This window comes from Carcharodon carcharias, chromosome 9, assembly GCF_017639515.1.
Source record: "Carcharodon carcharias isolate sCarCar2 chromosome 9, sCarCar2.pri, whole genome shotgun sequence".
In the NCBI taxonomy this organism is placed as follows: Eukaryota; Metazoa; Chordata; class Chondrichthyes; order Lamniformes; family Lamnidae; genus Carcharodon; species Carcharodon carcharias.
This window is the reverse complement of record NC_054475.1, coordinates 172,456,228-172,478,802: the sequence shown is the minus strand read 5'-3', so window position 1 is coordinate 172,478,802 and position 22,575 is coordinate 172,456,228. Positions and strand designations below refer to the sequence as shown.

Here is a 22,575-nt window from a genome sequence, read left to right as displayed (position 1 = left end):
GGCCCTGGTGGACTTCATCCTAGGGTCTTAAAAGAAGTGTCTAGTGAGATAGTTGATGCATTGATTTTAATTTCCCAAAACTCCCTAGATTCGGGGAAGGTCCCATTAGATTGGAAGATAGCTAATGTAACTCCACTATTTAAAAAGGGAGGGAGACAAAAAGTGGGAAACTACAGGCCAGTTAACTTAACATCTGTCATAGGGAAAAGGTTAGAAGCTATTATTTAGAAAGTTATAGCAGGGCACTTGGATAAATTCAAGATAATCAGGCAGAGTCAATGTGGTTTTGTGAAAGGGAAATCATGTTTAACCAACTTATTGGAGTTCTTTGAAGAAGTAACAGGTGCTGTGGATAAAGGGGAACCAGTGGATGTACTGTACTTAGATTCCCAGAAGGCATTTGATATAGTATCACGTCAAAGATTATTGTTTAAATAAAAGTTAATGGTATAGGGGGTAACATATTGGCATGGATAGAAGATGGGCTGGGTAACAGGAAGCAGAAAGTAGGCATAAATGGGTGTTTTTCAAGTTGGCAAGTTGTAATGAGTGGTGTGCCACAGGGATCAGTGCTGGGACCTCAACTGTTTACAATTTATATAAAAGACTTGGATGAAGGGATGGTTGCCACATTTACTGATGACACAAAGATAGGTAGGAAAGTAAGTTGTGAAGAGGCCATAAGGTGGCTACAAAAAGATATAGATAGTTTAAGTGACTAGGCAAAGATCTGGCAAATGGAGTATAATGTGGAAAAATGTGAAATTGTCCATTTTGGTAGGAAGAATAAAAGAGAAGCATATTATCTAAATGGCGAGAGATTGCAGAGCCCTGAGGTGCAGAGGGATCTGGGTGTCTTAGTGCATTAATCATAAAAGGATAGTATGTAAGTACAGCAAATAATTAGGAAAGCTAATAGAATATTATCATTTATTGCAAGGGGAATTGAATACAAAAATAGGGAGGTTATGCTTCAGTTATACGAGTGAGACCACATTTGGAGAACTGTGTACAATATTGGTCACCCTATTTAAGGAAGGATGTTTTATTTTATTCATTCACGGGATATGGGCTTCGCTGGCAATGCCAGCATTTGTTGCCCATCCCTAGTTGCCCTTGAGAAGGTGGTGGTGAGCTGCCTTCTTGAACCGCTGCAGTCCATGTGGTGTAGGAAGGGAGTTCCAGGATTTTGACCCAGCGACAGTGAAGGAATGGCAATATATTTCCAAGTCAGGATGGTAAGTGACTTGGAGGGGAACTTCCAGGTGGTGATGTTCCCATGTATTTGCTGCACTTGTACTTCTGGATAGTTGTGGTCATGGGTTTGGAAGGTGCTGTGTAAGGAACCTTGGTGAATTTTTGCAGTGCACCTTGTAGATGGTACAAAACTAAAAATACCTGGAAAAACTCAGCAGGTCTGACAGCATCTGCAGAGAGGAACACAGTTAACATTTTGAGTCCATATGACTCTTCAACTGAACTAAGGAAAAATAGAAGAGAAGTGAAATATAAGCTGGTTTAAGGGAGGGTGGGACAGGTCGAGCTGGATAGAGGGCAAGTGGTAGGAGGTTGCCAAAAGATGTCATAGACAAAAGGGGACAGAGGTGTTGATGGTGGTGATATTAGCTAAGAAATGTGCTAATAGGTGACATTAAGGGTAGAAAGCAGGACGAGCAAGGTATAGATAGCCCTAGTGGGGGTGGGGTAGGGGGAAGGGATCAAAATAGGCTAAAAGGTAGAGATAAAACAATGGATGGAAATACATTAAAAATAATGGAAATAGGTGGGAAAAGAAAAATAAATTATTGGACAAAAGGGGGATCGGAAAGGGGGTGGGGATGGAGGAGAGAGTTCATGAGCTAAAGTTGTTGAACTCAATAGTCAGTCCGGAAGGCTGTAAAGTCCCTAATCGGAAGATGAGGTGCTGTTCCTCCAGTTTGCGTTGAGCTTCACTGGAACAACGCAACAGGCCAAGGACAGGCATGAGAGCAGGGTGGAGTGTTGAAATGGCAAGCGATAGGGAGGTCTGGGTCATGCTTGCGGACAGACCAAAGGTGTTCTGCAAAGCAGTCACCCAGTCTGCGTTTGGTCTCTCCAGTGTAGAGGAAACCGCATTGGGAGCAGCGAATGCAATAGACTAAATTGAGGGAAGTACAAGTGAAATGCTGCTTCACCTGAAAGGAGTGTTTGGGCCCTTGGACGGTGAGGAGAGGGGAAGTAAAGGGGCAGGTGTTGCACCTTCTGCAGTTGCATGGGAAGGTGCTGTGGGAGGGGGTTGAGGTGTAGGGGGTGATGGAGGAGTGGACCAGGGTGTCCCAGAGGGAACGATCCCTGCGGAATGCTGCCGGGGGGGTGAAGGGAAGATGTGTTTGGTGGTGGCATCATGCTGGAGTTGGCAGAAATGGTGGAGGATGATCCTTTGAATGCGGAGGCTGGTGGGGTGATAAGTGAGGACAAGGGGGCTCTAAAACAAAAACAAAAATACCTGGAAAAACTGAGCAGGTCTGGCAGCATCTACGGAGAGGAGCACAGTTAACGTTTCGAGTCCAAATGACCCTTCAACAGAACTAAGTAACAATAGAAGAGAGGTGAAATATAAGGGGGACTCTATCATGGTTCTGGGAAGGAGACGAAGGTGTAGATGGTACACGCTGCTGCTAATGTACATCGGTGGTGGAGGGAGTCAATATTTGTGGATGAGGTGCCAATCAAGCAAGCTGCTTTGTCCTGGATGGTGTCAAGCTTCTTGAGCATTGTTGGCGCTGCACTTATCCAGACAAGTGGAGAATATTCCATCACACACCTGACTTGTGCCTTGTAGATGGTGGACAGGCTTTGGGGAGTCAGGAGGCGAGTTACTTGCCACAGGATTCCTAGCCTCTGACCTGCTCAGTATTTATATGGCTAGTCCAGTTCAGTTTCTGGTCAATGGTCGCCCCAGGATGTTGAAAGTGGGGGATTCAGTGATGGCAATGCCATTGAACTTCAAGGGGCGATGGTTAGATTCTTTCTCTTGTTGGAGATGGTCATTGCCTGACACTTGTGTAGCGTGAATGTGATTTGCCACTTGTCATCCCAAGTCTGGATATTGTCCAGGTCGTGCTGCATTTGAACATGGGCTGATTCAGTATGTGAGGAGTCGCGAATGGTGCTGAACCCTGTGCAATTATCAGCGAACATCCCCACTTCTGACCTTATGATGGAAGGAAGGTTATTGATGAAGCAGCTGAAGATGGTTGGTCCTAGGACACTTCCCTGAGGAACTCCTGCAGTGATGTCCTGGAGCTGAGATGACAAACCTCCAACAACCACAACCATCTTCCTTTCTGCTAGGTATGGCCATAGGACCATAACACGTAGGAGCAGAAGTAGGCCATTCAGCCCATCGAGCCTGCTCTGCCATTCAGTGAGATCATGACTGATCTGGTAATCCTCAACTCCACTCTCCTGCCTTTTCCCTATAACCCTTAATTCCCTTACTGATTAAAAATCTGTCTATCTCAGCCTTAAAAATACTTAACGACGCAGCCTCTACAGCCCTCTGTGGTAAAGAATTCCACAGAGTGACTACCCTCTGAGAGAAGAAATTCCTCCTCATCCCTGTCTTAAATGGTTAACCCCTCACTCTGACATTATGCCCTCTGGTCCCAGACTCTCCCACATTATGCCCTCTGGTCCCAGACTCTCCCACAAGAGGAAACAACCTCTCAGCATCTATCCTGTCAAGCCCCCTAAGAATCTTATATATTTCAATAAGTTGGCACCTCATTCTTCTAAACTCCAATGAGTACAGGCCCAACCTACTCAACCTCTCCTTATAAGAAAGTCCCTCCGTACCTGGGATCATCCTTGTGAACCTTCTCTGGACTACCTCCAATGCCAGGATATCTTTCCTTAGATAAGGGGACCAAAACTGTTCACAGCATTCTAGGTGTAGTCTAGTGTAGTATTAGCAAGACTTCCCTATTTTTATACTCTATTCCCTTTGAAATAAAGGCCAACATTCCATTTGCTTTCCCTATTGTATGTTGTATTGTATAACCTGTATGTTAGCTTTTTGTGATTCATGCACTAGGACCCCTAAATCCCTCTGTGCTATAGCTTTCTGCAGTCTTTCTCCATTTAAATAAGTTTTTGCCCATTCACTTAACCTGTTTATATCCCTCTGTAGACTCTGTCATCCTCACCACTTGCCTTCCCACCTATTTTTGTGTCATCCGTAAACTTGGCAATAGTACATTCACTTCCTTCACCCAAGTCATTAATATATATTGTAAATAATTGTGGCCCCAGCACTGATCCCTGTGGCACTCCATCCTGTGGTTGCCATCCTGAAAATGCTGCCTTATCCCAACTTTCTGTCTTCTATTAGTTAGCCAATCCTTTATCCATGCTAATATATTGCCCCAACACCATGGGCTCTTATCTTATGTGCGGTACCTTATCGAACTCCTTTTGGAAATCCAAATATATTACATCTACTGGTTCCCCTTTATCTAACCTGCTTGTTATGTCCTCAAAGAATTCTAATAAATTTGTCAGGCATGAGTTCCTTTTCATAAAGCCGTGCTGATTCTGCTTGATTGTGTTATGCATTTTTAAATGTTCTGTTATTACCTCCTTTATAATAGACTCCAACATTTCCCAGTAATGGATGTTAATCTAACTGGCCTATAGTTACCTGTTTTTTGTCACCTTCCCTTTTTGAATAAGAGCGTTACATTGGCAGTTTTCCAATCTTCTAGGATTTTCCAGAATCTAAGGATTCTTTTAAGATTACTACCAGTACATCCACTATTTGAGTAACGCTGTTTGTGTACTTCCTTTAATATCCTAGGATGCAACCCATCAGACCCAGGGGACTAATTGGCCTTTAGCTCCATTAGTTTCCCGAGCACTTTTTCTCTAGTGATAGTTTTGTATTTATTTACTCCCTTGCTTTTGCTCCTTGATTATTTAGTATTTTTGGAATATTATTAGTCTTCTACCATGAAGACTTGATGCAAAGTATTTATTCAACTCGTCTGCCATTTCCTGATTCCCCATTATTATTTCCCCAGCCTCATTCTCTAAGAGGCTTATGTTCACTTTGGCCTCTTTTTCCCTCTTTATACATTCAAAGAAGCTCTTATTGTCCGATTTTATGTTACTTGCTAGTTTACCCTCAAAGTTTTTTTTGCTCCTCTTTTGTTAGTTCTTAAATTTTTCCCAATCCTCTGGCTTACCACAAATCTTTGCCACATTGTATGTTTTTTCTTTCAATTTGATACTATCCTTAATTTCCTTGGTTAACCATGGTTGGTTTATCCCTTTCCTAGAATCCTTCTTTTTCACTGGGATATATCTTTGTTGTGAGTCATGAACTATTTTCTAAAAACGTCTGCCATTGTTCATCAACCATCTTTTCTGCTGAACTCTTTTCCCAGCCAACCAGCAGAGAGTTTTCCTCCTGATTCCCATTGACTCCAGTTTTGCTAGGGCTCCTTGATGCTACACTTGGTCAAATGCGGCCTTGATGTCGAGGGCAGTCACTCTCAGCTCACCTCGAGAGTTCAGCTCTTCTGTCCATGTTTGAACCAAGGCTGTAATGAGGTCAGAAGCTGAGTGGCCCTGGTGGAACACAAACTGGGCATCAGTGAGCAGCTTATTGTTAAGCAAGACCATTAGACCATGAGACATAGGAGCAGAAATTAGGCCATTCGGCCCAACGTGTCTGCTCTGCCATTCAATCATGGCTGATAAGTTTCTCAACCCCATTCTCCTGCCTTCTCCCCGTAACCTTTGATCGCCTTACCAATCAAGAACCTATCTATCTCAGTCTTAAATACACTCAATGACCTGGCCTCCACAGCCTTCTGTGGCAATGAATTCCATAGATTCACCACTCTCTGGCTAAAGAAGTTTCTCCTCATCTCTGTTCTAAAAGGTCTTCCCTTTACTCTGAGGCTGTACCCTCGGGTCCTAGTCTCTCCTACTAGTGGAAACATTTTCCCCACGTCCACTCTCTCCAGGCCTTTCAGTATTCTGTAAGTTTCAATCAGATCCCCCCTCATCCTTCTAAACTCCATCGAGTATAGATCCAGAGTCCTCAAACGTTCCTCATATGTTAAGCCTTTCATCCCTGGGATTGTTCTCGTGAACCTCCTCCGGATCCTCTCCAGGGCCAGAACATCCTTCCTGAGATACGGGGCCCAAAATTGCTCACAATATTCTAAATGTGGTCTGACCAGAGCCTTATAAAGCCTCAGCAGCACATCCCTGCAAGTTTACCTTAAGAGAATCCTGGACCAGGACTCCCAAGTCCCTTTGCACTCCAGACTTCTGAATTCTCTCCTCATTTAGAAAGTAGTCTGTGCCTCTATTCTTCCTACCAAAGTGTATGACCTCACACTTCCCCATGTTGTATTCCATCTGCCACTTCTTTGCCCATTCTCCTAACCTGTCCAAATCCTTCTGCAGCCTCCCTGCCTCCTCAATACTACCTGTCCCTCCACTTATCTTTGTATCATCTGCAAACTTAGCCAGGATGCCCTCAGTTCTTTCATCTAGATCATTATTGTATAAAGTGAAAAGTTGTGGTCCCAACACTGACCCCTGCGGAACTCCACTAGTCACTGACTGCCATCCTGAGAAGGACCCCCTTATCCCCACTCTCTGCCTCCTGCCAGATAACCAATCTTCTATCCATGCTAGTACCTTGCCTCTAACGCTATGGGCTCTTATCTTACTGAGCAGCCTCCTGTGCAGCACCCTGTCAAAGGCCTTCTGGAAGTCCAAGTAGATAACATCCATTGGCTTTCCTTTGTCTAACCTACTCGTTACCTCCTCAAAGAATTCTAACAGATTTGTCAGGCATGACCTCCCCTTGATGAAACCATGCTGACTTTGCCCGATTTTACCATGCACTTCCAAGTATTCTGAAATCTCATCCTTAATAAAGGACTCTAAAATCTTACCAATGACCCAGGTCAGGTTAATCGGCCTGTAATTTCCCGTCTTTTGCCTCACTCCCTTCTTAAAGAGGGGGGTTACATTAGCGATTTTCCAGTCCTGTGGGACCCTCCCTGACTCCAGTGATTCCTGAAAGATTGCCACGAATGCCTCCACTATCTCTTCAGCTATCTCCTTCGGAACTCTGGGCTGTAATCCATCTGGTCCAGGTGATTTATCCACCTTCAGACCTTTCAGTTTTCCTAGCACCTTCTCCTTGGTAAAGGCTACCATACTCACCTCTGCCCCCCGACTCTCTTGAACTTTGGGATGTTACTTGTGTCTTCCACTGTGAGGACTGACACAAAGTACTTATTCAGTTCCTCCGCCATTTCTTTGTTCCCTACTACTACTTCTCCAGCGTCATTTTCCAGTGGCCCAATGTCCACTTTTGCTTCTCTCTTACCCCTTATATATCTAAAAAAAACTCATGCAATCCTCTTTTATATTACTGGCTAGTTTACCCTCATACTTAATCTTCTCCCTCCTTATTTCTTTTTTAGTTGTCCTCTGTTGGTCTTTGGAGGCTTCCCAATCCCCTGGTTTCCCACTGCTCTTCGCCGCATTGTATGCTTTCTCTTTAGCTTTTATGCTGTCCCTGACTTCCCTTGTCAGCCATGGTTGCCTTGTCCTCCCTTTAGTATGCTTCTTCTTCCTAGGGATGAATTTTTGCTGTGTCTCCCAAATTACTCCCAGAAACTCCTGCCATTGCTGTTCCACTGAGTTTGCTGCTAGGCTCATCTCCTAGTCAATTCTGGCCAGCTCCTCCCTCATACCTCTGTAGTTGCCTTTATTCAACTGTAATACTGTTACATCTGATTCCAGTTTTTTCCTCTCAAATTGCAGGGTAAATTCTATCATATGGTGGTCATTTCCTCCTAAGGCTTCCTACACCTTAAGCCCCCTTATCAAATCTGCCTCATTACACATCACTAAATCTAGAATTGCCTGTTCCCTAGTGGGCTCCACCACAAGCTGCTCCAAAAAGCCATTTCGTAGACATTCCACAAATTCCTTATCTTGGGATCCACTACCAACCTGATTTTCCCAGTCTACCTGCATATTGAATCCCCCATGATTACTGTAACCTTGCCTTTCTTACACACCTTTTCTATCTCCTGGTGTGTCATGTGCCCACATCCTGACTACTGTTCGGAGGCCTGTATTTTACTCTCATTATGGTTTTTTTACCTTTGTGGTTCCTCAACTCTACCCACACAGATTCTACATCATCTGACCCTACATCATTTCTTGCTAATGATTTAATTTCATTTCTTACTAACAAAGCAACCCCACCCCCTCTGCCAACCTGCCTATCTTTTCGATAGGATGTACATCCTTGGATATTTAGCTCCCAGTCCTGATCCCCTTGCAGCCATGTCTCCGTAATGCCCATCACATCAAACCTGCCAATTTCAATCTGCGCCACAAGCTCATTTACCTTATTTCGTATACTGCATGCATTCAGATACAACACCTGCAGTCCTGTATTTCCCATCCCCTTTCTCATTGTCGTCCCTTTATCTGATGTGCTTGAAGTTAGATTCCTAGCCCTTTCCAAACACTCTGTCCTATTGTGTGTTATGGAGACTTTAATAGCCTCTCCTGGGCTCTCCTTTCTTTTCAGTTTTTTCATAATTTTCCATGAAGTTGAATCCACCCCCCCCACACGCCAACCTGCTGCTTTGTTTCCCATTAGTCATATTTCTTGGAGTTTTACCCTTCCCTCCCCCCCCACTTTCTAGTTTAAAGTGCTGTTGACTACCCTATTTACCCTTTTCGCTAGAACATTGGTCCCAGTTCGGTTCAGGTGGAGACTGTCCCAACGGTACAGATCCCTCCTGTTCCAATACTGATGCCTGTGTCCCACGAAATGGAACCCCTCTTTCCTGCACCACTCCTTTAGCCACGTGTTTACTTCCCTTATTCTCGCGTCCCTATGCCAATTTGCACGTGGCTCGGGTAGTAATCCAGAGATTATAACCCTTGAGGACCTGTTCTTTAATTTAGTTCCTAGTTCCTGATAATCCTCAAACAGGTCCTCTTTCCTAGTCTTACCTATGTTACTTGTCCCGATGTGGACCACAACAACTGGATCCTCCCCCCCCTCTCCAATATCCTTTCAAGCCGGTCAGAGATGTCCCACACCCTGGCACCGGGCAGGCAACATATCATGCGGGACTCTCGATCCTGCTTACAAAGGAAGCTATCAATTCCCCTAATTATAGAATCCCCTACAACTACCACTTATCTTTTTGCTTCCCCCTCTTGAATGGCCTCCTGTGCCATGGTGCCGTGGTCAGCTGGCTCATCCTCCCTACAGCCCTCTTCCTCATCCACACAGGGAGCAAGTACCTCGTACCTGTTGGACAAGGTCAAGAGCTGAGGCTCCTCTTTTCCTGAACACAGGATCCCTCTACCTGCCTCACTTGCAGTCACACCCTGCTGACCCTGTCCACTGACTGGACTTGAGGTACTTAATCTACCGGACGTGACTGCCTCCTGATACAAAGCGTCCAGGTAACTCTCCCCCTCCCGGATGTGCTGCAGCATCCGGAGCTCGGACTCCAGCTCATCAATTCTGAGCCAGAGTTCCTCCAGCAACCAACACTTGTTGCAGATGTGGTCACTGCGGTTCGCAATGGGATCTGCCAGCTCCCACATCGTACAGCTACAGCACACATCACCTGCCCAGCCATCTCTACTTAGATAATTAATTTATTAATTAGCTTTGCAATTTTTTTTTCAAATTTGGTGCAGATTTCCTACCAACCAATCAGGTTACAGCTTTCCTGTGACACCACTTTTTCAGTTTTGGCTACAGTTTCTCTGTGCCCCGAGGTCAGCACTCTGGTGATCCTCCCCCCGAGTCTGCTCCCTAGAGACAAGGCCGCGAATCCCTGAGGTAAGCTAGATTTATACTCTCCGCTCCAGTGCTCCTCCCTCCGAGTCTGCTCCCAGGATTTACTCACCAATCAGCTGCTTTTTCTTTAAAATCCACTTTCAGAAGAGTGTCCCTCGCAGGTCTGGTGCACTCCTGGAGGCACTGCCTCTTCCTCTCTTTTTTTTAGGTTTGAGGTGGAGGGAGGGATGGAAACACTACAGCAGTGTAATGTTAGGGGCTATTCCATTCTTTGACAGTGGGTCCTCCTCGATTCCCTCCTGAGTCGTGGTGGCAGCGATGACTTCTCCCAGAATGCTTCAGCCACTTCTCACCAGCGCCCTCTGTTGGATGCCCTAATGCCCTAAGCAAGTGCTGCTTGATAGCACTGTTGATGATCCCTTCCATTACTTTAATGATGATTGAGAGTAGACTGATGGGGTGGTAATTTGCCAGGGTGAATTTGTCCTGCTTTTTGTGTACAGGACAAACCTGAGCAATTTTCCAAATAGCTGCGTAGATGCCAATGTTGTAGCTGTACTGAAACGACTTGGCTAGGGGCGCAGCAAGTTCTGGAGCACATGTCTTCAGCACAATCTCCAGAATATTGCCAGGGCCATTAGCCTTTGTAGTATCCAGTGTCTTCAGCCATTTCTTGATATCACGTGGAGTGAATTGAATCGGCTGAAGACTGGCATCTGTGATGTTGGGGACCTCAGGAGCAGGCCAAGATTGACCATTCACTCGGCACTTCTGGCAGAAGGTTGTCGCAAATGCTTAAGCCTTATCTTTTGCATTGATGTGCTGGGCTCCCCCATCATTGAGATGGGGATATTTGTGGAGCCTTCTCCTCCAGAGTTGTTTAATTGTCCACCACCATTCACAATTGAATGTGGCAGTACTGCAGAGCTTAGATCTGGTCAGTTGATTATGGGATCGCTTAGCTCTGTGTATTACCTGCTGCTTATGCTGTTTGGCACTGCAAGTAGTCCCGTGTTATAGCTTCACCAGGTAGACACCTCATCTTTAGGTATGTCTGGTGCTGCCCTTCTGCACTCATCCTGGGAATCATTCTTGTGGATCTCCTCTGTACTCTCTCTAATGCCTTAACATCCTTCTTTAAGCATGGCTTCCAGAACTGGACACAGTATTCTAGATGAGGCCTAACTGATGTCTTATACAAGTTTAACATGACCTCCTTACTCTTGTACTCAATTCCCCTATTAATAAAGACTAAGATACTATATGCTTTATTGACTGCTCTCTCAACATGCCCTGCCATCTTCAATGATTACTGGTTGCAAAGCTGAAACTTAAAGGAATTGACGGAAGGGCACCACCAGGAGTGGAGCCTGCGGCTTAATTTGACTCAACACGGGAAACCTCACCCGGCCCGGACGCGGAAAGGATTGACAGATTGATAGCTCTTTCTCGATTCTGTGGGTGGTGGTGCATGGCCGTTCTTAGTTGGTGGAGCGATCCCTCTGTTCCTGCGCTACCTTTAGAGTTTCTCTCTTGTCTTATACTGTCTTTCAACATTCTTCCTGCAAAAATGAATCATCTTACACTTATCTGCATTGAAGTTCATCTACCACATGTCTGCCCAATCCACCAACTTGTCTATGTCCTTTTGAAATTCAAGACTATCCTCATCATAGTTGACAGCGTTTCCAATCTTTGTATCATCTGCAAATTTTGAAATCGTGCCCCGCACACCACAGTCTAGGTCACTAATATATATCAGGAAGATACATATTAACTACCAAGATTTTGTTTAACTTGAAACCAGACAAGTCAACTCTGATTGGTCAAGGCATTTCTATGAATGACCTGGGCATGGCTGTCCCACAACCTTTTGTTTAGTTGAAAAAGGCACAATGTGTTGATCTGCTCCTTTTGCCTGTAAAGAACAAGTCCCTGTGTGAATATATGATGCTGTAGCATACGTAAGTGAGCCACAGTGCAAGCTTGACCGATGATCTTAAATTGGTTGTCAGTGTACTACTTAGCACACTCAGGATTGTTTAGCAAGTATTGTCCAATTGCAGAATCACATCTAATGTTGGACATTGTTTTGAGTTTTGCATGTACAAGCTGGTTGGGCATGGTCAGTACTTCGCCTGTTGTAAACAGCCAAAGGGTTGAGCTGTTTGATATGATCTGCCAATCGTTGGGACGTACGGCCTAAATATCTGGCATCACACCGGCACTGAAATTCATATACCACGTTACGCATTTGTGTGATAGGCAGACCATCTCATATTCTTTTCTCATGCAGTATAAATTGTTGTTCCCTTTACTATTGATATCCTTGTGAATTCTGTCCTGATGAGTGAAAGACAAAAAGCTTCGACAACATGTCTCTTTTTTCAGCAATACTCAAGTGCTGTACTACCAAGTGACTAAGAGATCTTTTAATTATAGAACTGCAGCCTAATTCAATACTTTATTCATTCACTGGGTGACTAATCAGTGGGTCCTGCTTTTTAGACAATTTTACTCCCCTTACTCACTGGCTATTATTTGGTTGTGAGCAGTATGTGGAGAAAATGGGTTTGATTAAAAGGAGATTTGGCAAAGGTGTTCAAAATCATAAAGGATTTTTATAAAGTAAGTGAGGAGAAACCATTTCCGCTGGACGGAAAGGACACACATTTAAGCTAATTGGAAAAAGAATCAGAGACGAGATTTTATTTTCTACAGAGTTGTGACCTGCAATGTGGTGGACGCAGATTCAATAGTAACTTCAAAAGGAAATTGGATAAATATTTGAAAGAAAAAATTTCAGAGCTATGGGAAAAGAGTAGAGACCTGGACTAATTGGATCGCTCTCTTTTTGAAGAGCCAGTACAGGCTTGATGGGCCAAATGACCACCTTGTGTGTGTTTTATTCTATGATTCTTTATTTTCCAGTGCTGTGTGGGGGAGTAAACTGCAAATGATTGTTTATGGGATGACCATCTTCATTGCTTTCATTCTCAATTCATTGATCTGCTATTTTAAAGTTCATGTAAAGTGTAGTTAATAGTGATATGTGATTTTAAGGAAGCTATTGAACTTTCACACCTGATGTTTGTAACAAGCAGTGCATCACTTGCTGTTTGTGATGTCAGAACTGTCAAATTGCTGTATTGTTATGTAGCAACAACCTGCTTTTAATATAGTTCAACGTCTTTAACTGAAGGATGATGTTGAAGAGCTTCGCAGGCTTGTCAGGAAAATGAAAGCTGAGCTACGAAGAGAGTGAGTTACTAATCGTTGGGCCAAACCAGTTGACTTAGGGACGGTCTTGAAGTGAGTGATGTGGAAAGGGCTTGAGGACAGAGGGTTTTGGGAGGGTATTGCAATAATGTAAATGGTGTTTATGGCAATGGAGTCCAGGGCACAAGATGGAGGTTTTTAGGGCTGAGTGGACAAAGAGGCTTTATGGTGAAGTTTTGGGGCAGAGGGGGTTGAAGTCAGAGGGGTTAGGGGTAGCCACATTGTTATGTGTTTATTATAGACCCCCAGATAGTCAGTGGGAAATTGAGGAGCAAATATGTGCACAATTTGTGGAAGTGTGTAAAAACAATAAAAATAGGGTAATTATATTAGGTGATTTCAACTTTCCCAACATTAATTGGGATAATAATCGTGTTAAAGACTTGGATGGAGTGGATTTCTTGAAATGTGTACAGGAAAACATTTTAGGTCAATATGTAGAGGGTCCAACAAGGGACGGCACAGTACTGGACCTAATTCTGGGGAATGAAGCTGGACAGGTGGCTGAGGTGGTGGTGGGGGAGCATTTTAGTGATAGCGACCACAATTTAAGCTTGTTATGGATAAAGAAATAGACAAGTTGCAAAAAATGTTTTGGATTGGTGGAGAGCAGATTTTAGTAAAATAAGGCAGGACCTGGCCAAGGTAGACTGGGAAGAACTACTTGTGGGGAAATCTACAGAAGAGCAGTGGGAGGCATTCAAAAAGGAAATGGGGAGGGTACAGGCTTAACATGTTCCCTCTAGGGTGATAGGAAGGAGTAACAAGCCCAGAGAACCATGGATGACCAGAGATATTCAGGATACGATGAGAAGGAAAAGAGAGGCTTTGAGCAGGTACAAGGGAAGGAAATCTGCAGAGGCATTAGTGGAGTACAGAAAGTGCAGGGTGGAGCTTAAGAAAGTAATTGGGGGATATGAGAAAGCTGTGCCTGGTAAAAGTAGGGAAATTCGCAAGATATTCTATAAGCATATCAATGGGAAGAGGATAAACAGGGAAAGAGTAGGGCCCATTAGGGACGAAGGGAGCAATCTATGGGTGGAACCAGAGGACATCGGTAGAGTGTTGAGTGAATACTTCACATCCGTCTTCACCCAAGAGAATGAGGATGAAGGTGTGGAACTCGGGGAGAGAGACTGCGAGGTTCTTGAGCAAGTTGATATAGGGAGTGACAAGTTACTGGAGGTGTTGGCAGGCTTAAAAGTGGACAAACCTCCAGGTCCGGATGACTTGTGTCCCAGACTGCTGAGAGAGGCAAGGGAAGACATTGCAGGGGTTCTGACCCAAAATTTTAATTCCTCTCTGGCCATGTGGAAGGTGCCAGAGGACTGGAGAACAGCTAATGTGGTTCTGCTATTTAAGAAGGGTTGTAGAGATAAGGCAGGGAACTACAGGCCAGTGAGTCTCATGTCAATGGTAGGGAAACTATTGGAGAAAATTCTGAAGGAGAGAATCTATCTCCACTTGGAGAGGCCAGGTTTGATCAGGGATAGTAAGCATGGCTTTGTCAGAGGGAGGTCATGCCTAACAAATTTGATTGAATTTTTTGAGGAGGTGACCAGGTGAGTAGATGAGGGTAGTGTAGTTGATGTAGTTTATATGGATTTCAGCAAAGCCTTTGACAAGGTCCCACATGGGAGACTTATAAAGAAGGCAAAGCCACATGGGATATAGGGTAATTTGATAAGGTGGGTTCAAAATTGGCTTAGTTGTAGGAGACAGAGGGTGATGACAGAAGGCTGCTTTAGTGACCGGAAGCCAGTGTCCAGTGGCATACCACAGGGATTTGTGCTGGGTCCCCTATTATTCGTCATTTATATCAACAACATGGATAACTAAGTGGGGGGTAGGATTAGTAAGTTTGCGGATGACACAAAGATTGGCTGGGTGGTTAACAGTGAGGTTGAGTATCTTGGGCTACAGGAAGATATAGACTGGATGGTCAAATGAGCAGATAAGTGGCAGATGGAATTTAAGTCTGAGAAGTGTGAGGTGATACACTTTGGAAGGAGTAATTTGACAAGGAAGCGTTCAATGAACAGCATGACACTTGGAAGTTCTGAGGAACAAAGTGTCCATCGATCCCTGAAGGCGGAGGGGCATGTTAGTGGGGTGGTGAAAAAGGCATATGGGACACTTGCCTTTATCAATTGAGGCATAGATTACAAAAGTAGGGAGGTCATGTTGGAGTTGTATAGAACCTTGGTGAGGCCACAGTTGGAGTACTATGTGTAGTTCTGGTCGCCTCATTATAGGAAGGATGTGATTGCACTGTAGGGGGTAGAGAAGAGATTCACCAGGATGTTGCCTGGGATGAAACGTTTAAGTTATGAAGAGAGGTTGTTTTCGTTGGAGCAGAGAAGACTGAGGGGCGACCTGATCTAGGTGTGCAAGATTATGAGGGGCATGGACAGGGTGGATAGGGAGCAGCCGTTCCCCTTAGTTGAACGGTCAGTCACGAGGGGACATAAGTTCAAGGTGAGGGGCAGGAGGTTTAGGGGGGGATGTAGAAAAAGCCTTTTTACCCAGAGGGTGGTGACGGTCTGGAATGCGCTGCCTGGGAGGGCGTTGGAGGCAGGTTGCCTCACATCCTTTAAAAAGTACCTGGATGAGCACTTGGCACGTCATAACATTCAAGGCCAAGTGCTGGTAAATGGGATTAGGTAGGTAGGTCAGGTGTTTCACGTGTCGGTTCAGACTTGATGGGCCGAAGGGCCTTTTCTGCACTGTGTGATTCTGTGAACGGTGGAAGATTTGAGGGGATAGGGTTTAGAAATGGTATCGCAGAGCATTGAGAGTAAGCTGCTGAAGGTACAGCCCCTGATGGGGAAGATGGGCTGGTTGAGGTGTGCCCAAGTGGCTTTAATCAAAGGAAGTATTATGGGAGATAAGGCTGGAGATGGTTACAAAATCAGAGAGAGGTTCAAACACGAGGATCGGGATTTTAAAGTTGTCCCTTGCCGATCGAGGTCAATGAGGCTGGCTAGAGAGAGAATGTGTCTTGGTTCTAAACAGGGAGAAGGCACCTTGGGCAGAAGATGGTACTTTGTGTAGGTTGGTATGGAACTGGTGATTGTGAAAACAAGGTGAGTATAGCAATGTAAAGCTTGTCATACTCTATTGAGGAAACTAGAAGTTGGAACCAACCTTGTTCTGTCCTCACTGCCTGGTTTTGAGTTTGTTATAAGAAGTTTGGTTTTGTTCTGATTGGCATTTTATGAATGGTTTTATTGACTGTGTTCTGTCTTCTTCACCATTCACTGATGGGAGTAATTGTAGAGTGCAATGCCAGACTGTTGTCAATGAGACTTGATTATTTTTGGCAACTTGATAATTTAAGGCGTTGCAGTTTCTTTGCCAGTTGATCTGCGAATTTAACAGGGGTGGAAACTGGAGATTCTCATTTTTATCTTTGATGACGAGATTGTTGGATATTGATTCTGAAGTTGATTCTCGTTCACACCCCTTACTCAGGGACTCTAAATAGTTCAGTATAGTGGAAAAAGATCTGTTATTCCGGCTGATTTAAAGCCACAGATACAGATCTTGCTGTTAACTCTACTTTGTTGTGGAGTGTTCTTTGTTTAACAAGTTGCCAGACATGATGTTACAGAAGAACAGAATGTTATGAGATGGCTTTTTGGAGCAGCTTGTTGTGGAGCCCACAAGGGAACAGGCAATCCCTAGATTTAGTGATGTGTAATGAGGCAGATTTGATAAGGGAGCTTAAGATGAAGGAACCCTGAGGAGGAAGAGACCTTAAAATGATAGACTTTACCCTGCAATTTGAGAGGAAAAAACTGGAATCAGATGTAACAGTATTACAGTTGAATAAAGGCAACTACAGAGGTATGAGGGAGGAGCTGGCCAGAATTGACTAGGAGATGAGCCTAGCAGGAAAGACAGTGGAACAGCAATGGCAGGAGTTTCTGGGAGTAATTTGGGAGACACAGCAAAAATTCATCCCTAGGAAGAAAAGCATACTAAAGGGAGGACGAGGCAACCATGGCTGACAAGGGAAGTCAGGGACAGCATAAAAGCTAAAGAGAAAGCATACAATGCGGCGAAGAGCAGTGGGAAACCAGGGGATTGGGAAGCCTCCAAAGACCAACAGAGGACAACTAAAGAAGAAATGAGGGAGAAGATTAAGTATGAGCGTAAACTAGCCAGTAATATAAAAGAGGATTGCATGAGTTTTTTTTAGATATATAAGGGGTAAGAGAGAAGCAAAAGTGGACATTGGGCCACTGGAAAATGACGCTGGAGAAGTAGTAGTAGGGAACAAAGAAATGGCGGAGAACTGAATAGGTACTTTGCGTCAGTCTTCACAGTGGAAGACACGAGTAACATCCCCAAAGTTCAAGAGAGTTGGGGGGCAGAGGTGAGTATGGTAGCCTTTACCAAGGAGAAGGTGCTAGGAAAACTGAAAGGTCTGAAGGTGGATAAATCACCTGGACCAGATAGATTACACTCCAGAGTTCTGAAGGAGATAGCTGAAGAGATAGTGGAGGCATTCGTGGCAATCTTTCAGGAATCACTGGAGTCAGGGAGGGTCCCAGAGGACTGGAAAATCACTAATGTAACCCCCTGTTTAAGAAGGGAGTGAGGCAAAAGATGGGAAATTACAGGCCGATCAGCCTGACCTCGGTCGTTGGTAAGATTTTAGAGTCCTTTATTAAGGATGAGATTTCAGAATACTTGGAAGTGCATGGTAAAATCGGGCAAAGTCAGCATGGTTTCATCAAGGGGAGGTCATGCCTGACAAATCTGTTAGAATTCTTTGAGGAGGTAACGAGTAGGTTAGACAAAGGAGAGCCAATGGATGTTATCTACTTGGACTTCCAGAAGGCCTTTGACAAGGTGCTGCACAGTAAGATAAGAGCCCATAATGTTAGAGGCAAGGTACTAGCATGGATAGAAGATTGGCTATCTGGCAGGAGGCAGAGAGTGGGGATAAGGGGGTCCTTCTCAGGATGGCGGTCAGTGACTAGTGGAGTTCCGCAGGGGTCAGTGTTGGGACCACAACTTTTCACTTTATACATTAATGATCTAGATGAAAGAACTGAGGGTATCCTGGCTAAGTTTGCAGATGATACAAAGATAGGTGGAGGGACAGGTAGTATTGAGGAGGCAGGGAGGTTGCAGAAGTATTTGGACAGGTTAGGAGAATGGGCAAAGAAGTGGCAGATGGAATACAACGTAGGGAAGTGTGAGGTCATACACTTTGTTAGGAAGAATAGAGGCATAGACTATTTTCTAAATGAGGAGAGAATTCAGAAGTCTGGAGTGCAAAGGGACTTGGGAGTCCTTGTCCAGGATTCCCTTAAGATTCTCTTGCAGGTTGAGTCGGTAGTTAGGAAGGCAAATGCAATGTTGGCATTTATTTCGAGAGGACTAGAATATAAAAGCAGGGATGTGCTGCTGAGGCATTATAAGGCTCTGGTCAGACCACATTTAGAATATTGTGAGCATTTTTGGGCCCCGTATCTCAGGAAGGATGTGCTGGCCCTGGAGAGGGTCCAGAAGAGGTTCATGAGAACGATCCCAGGAATGAAAGGCTTAACATATGAGGAACGTTTGAGGACTCTGGATCTATACTCGATGGAGTTTAGAAGGATGAGGGGGGATCTGATTGAAACTTACAGAATACTGAAAGGCCTGGATAGTGGACGTGGGGAAGATGTTTCCATTAGTAGGAGAGACTAGGACCCGAGGGTACAGCCTCAGAGTAAAGAGAAGACCTTTTAGAACAGAGATGAGGAGAAACTTCTTTAGCCAGAGAGTGGTGAATCTATGGAATTCATTGCCACAGAAGGCTGTGGAGGCCAGGTCATTGAGTGTATTTAAGACCGAGATAGATAGGTTCTTGATTGGTAAGGGGATCAAAGGTTACGGGGAGAATGGGGTTGAGAAAATTATCAGCCACGATTGAATGGTGGAGCAGACGCGATGGGCCGAATGGCCTAATTTCTGCTCCTATGTCTTATGGTCTTATAAGAACTACAACAACAACTTATTTAGTGCCTTTACATGAATAAAACACCCCAAGGTGCTTTATAGGAGCACTATAAAGCAAATATTACACTGAGCCCCATAAGGAAATACTCAGGTGGGTGATAAAAGCAGTAGGTTTTAAGGAGCGTCATTAAGGAGGAAAGTGAGGTGGAGGGGTATAGAGAAGGAAGGGCTCTTGGACATCAGTTATTTTACTTTCACAGGATTACAAGTGTCTTTAGCCATCTTTGTTCATCCATTCAGAATGGCCTTGAAGTCCCTTAGGAGTGAAATCTGGCAGCACTGATTCACTCAAAGGAAAGCTGGAACTCCGAATGCCTGTGGATGCTGAGGGTCAATTGGGCTTTCAAGGGATTCAGAGTGTTAGGAAATACATATAGTTTAATAAGTTACATTTGTGTTTGTGGGGTGTTGGGAATGAGTTTTAGCTTTAAGGTTTAAGTTTGATTTGTATCTCTATTTATGAGTTAAGCAAAGGTCAAATTGAGTTTTAGTTTCACTTTAAAAGGTGCCTGCATTTCTAATGAGAGTTTTACGTTTGTGACAGCTAAGTTAAACAGACAAGAGTAGAGAAACTGGGCTGTTGCCTGCCAACAGGGGTCCAGAGAAGCAGGTCCCTCCCACAGACACACACAAAAACTAAAGAAACAGCAGTTTTGATTTCAGTTTGAAGACAGCTGCCAAACCGAATCCACCTAGAAGGGACAGATAGCCAGTCCCAAGAAAAGGTCCCTAGATCCAGAGGAGTAGAACAGGAGAAAGTCCCAAGCAGACCTTCTAGTCAAAGGAAGGACAGGAACCTGGAAAAGGTCCTGTTGAGCGAGGTTAAGAGAAAGGCTCCAACCTTCAGATTTAAAGAGACAAAAGCTGCAGAAAGCAGATTTAAAGCGAGAACAGCTTCAAGAGGCCAGATGGTCCAAAGAGATGGCTGAAGGCCTGTAACTCTTTGCTTTGGCAATGTGAAGCAGTTGTGTACTGTTGACAGCTGAGTCAGTGAGAGAGAGAGTGCATGGAAGACAGCTTGAATGCATACAGCGACCCAGGGAAGAAGAACATCGGAAGCAGAGTTTAAAACCCTGGAGGTGAACCCTTGTGGAAGGTGTCTGAAAGTATGTGTCAGTTTGGGAGAAGATTCCATAGCAAGTTTTGGAGAGTGGACATTGGAACCCTCATGTGAAAGACGGAATGCAGTGAGACTGTTTGGCTCATGGTGTGACAAGCGTCTGGGGACGGGGGGTGGGGGGGTAAGTTAGCAGAGATCCATAGCATCTGGTTGAGGTGGCATCTGTAACTTAGTTTCAGAGTGTGGTGTGACTGACCACAGGTTGCCAACTGGTTTACATGAACTGTGCACTTCGTGTGGACATTAGAATATGAGAGTTTTTGTAACTTGTGCTATCCTTACAAATCTATATATTTGTAAAGGTATAGTTGTAGGCAAAGGCGTATTGTAATTTAGTTAATCTTTTCTTGTTTGATAACGTTTTATGCTTTTGTTAAAAGTTCATTAGCAGACTTCAGTGACTCTGTTTAGTCACCCCTCTCCACGTATCCAAACAAACAAATAAATTAGGATCTATCAAGCTGGGTTCCACCCTGAGATCAGGCTTGTCCAGTAGTAACCTCAGCTGGGGACCGTAACAAGAGAGATTTGGGCATCCTTGTACACAAAACACAAAGTTAACATGCCAGTACAGCAAGCAATTAGGAAGACAAATGTTATTTAGTGTTTATTGCAAGGGGTTGGAATATAAGAATAATGAAGTCTTGCTGCAGTTAGGGGCTTTGGTAAGATCACACCTGGATTGCTGCGCACAGTTTTGATCTCCTTCCTACCTTAGGAAGGATGTACTTTCCTTAGAGGGGATGCACTGTAAATTCACTAGATTGATTTCTGCGATGCGAGGATTGTACTGTAAGGCGAGATTGAGTGGAATGGGCCTATAATTCTCTGGAGTTTAGAAGAATGCGAGGTGATCTCAATGTAGAAAATCCTGAGATACTTGACAGGTAGAGACTGTTTTCCTTGTCTGGAGAGTCCTGACCAGGGGTCACAGTTGGGATAAGGGATTAGCCATTTGGGACTATGATGGGGAGAAATTTCTTCATTTCAAGCATTGAGAGCCTTGGAATTCTCTACCCCAGAAAGCTGTATATTTTCAGTCATTGAGTATAGTGAAGGTTAAGGTTAATAGATTTTTGGACCCTTAAGGGAATTGAGGAATACAGTGATAGGGCAGGAAAGTGGAGTTGATGTAGATGATCAGCCATTGTTCCTTATTTTCCTAAAATTGAAATTGATTTCCCATCCCTAACTGCCCTTAAGAAGATGGTAGTGAGCCGCCCCCTTGAACCGCTGCAGTCCATTTGGTGTAGGTACACCCACAATGCTGTTAGGGAGTTCCAGGATTTTGACCCAGCGACAGTGAAGGAATGGCGATATATTTCCAAGTCAGGATGGTGTGTGGCTTGGAGGCTGCCCTTGTACTTCCAGGAGCTAGAGGCAGGGCCTGGGGGAGGTGAGTGCAGACACTGCCAAACACTGGGGCCCTGAGCTCAGTATTTTAAACTGAGTTCTCAAGCTGTTCACATTGAGCAGCCAAAGCTTCAGACTTGAAAGACCAGGATATTGATAGTGGAGGATTCTGTGATAGTAATGCCATTGAATGTCAAGGGGCGATGGTTAGGTTCGTTCTTGTTGGAGATGGCCATTGCCTGACACTTGTGTGGCACAAATGTTACTTGCCACAAATCAAACTGAATGGCAGAACAAGCTCGAGAGGCTGAATTATCTCGTCTTCCTATGTAGCCACTTTGCACCATTCTGTTGTTTCCGGAGTTTTAACCTTCACTTTATATAGCGGCCTGTTCCATACATTGTCTTTGAATGAGGAAAAACTTCCTAGTGTCAGCCCTAAATTTGCGTTTAGTAGTTTGAACATAGCCTCTTGTCTTACACTTGTAATTTAATTAGATGTGATTTTCCATATCTTTTTCTATCCCTCATTTCTCTCTGACACCACATCTTGAACCCCTGTGTCCCAAACTGCAAAGACCAAGCTTCTTTTATGATGTTTCCTCATAACTGAAGAAACTTGAAATAAAGAGTCAGCCTCCTCACGGCTCTTTCTCCGGCGTTAGAATCCCTCCTTTTGCCTCAGTGAGCAGAACTGGACACGGAGTTCTAGGTGACTCCCACCAGACTTACACCCATACCTTGAGCAGTGGGTCTATGTAATTTTGTGACTTTGTCTGACTTGTATCGTGTTATGGCTGTATAGTTTAACATTCCATTGGCTTTATTGATGCAGCTTTACACTGGTTGAATATGTTGGGTCTGAAGTGTTCATCAGCTGTTTAATTATCCTTATCAGTCTTTGGAGAAAACTATTTCTCTAAGTAGCCAGTTAGCATTTGAACCACTCATT

General features: G+C 44.3%; 1 protein-coding gene across 3 annotated transcripts in view; it reads left to right on the top strand.

Annotated features, from left to right (window-relative positions):
- The window catches only part of pabir2 (PABIR family member 2), a 170,938-nt gene that overhangs the window by 5,495 nt on the left and 142,868 nt on the right, over positions 1-22,575 (top strand). The window contains exon 1 of one of the 3 annotated variants that reach the window (XM_041194833.1): positions 9,814-9,895. The exons of the other annotated variants lie outside the window; for them this stretch is intronic. The gene's annotated coding sequence lies outside the window, so the exon portion shown is untranslated. Of the gene's footprint in view, positions 1-9,813; positions 9,896-22,575 lie in introns of those variants that run through there. 3 annotated transcript variants of the gene reach the window in all.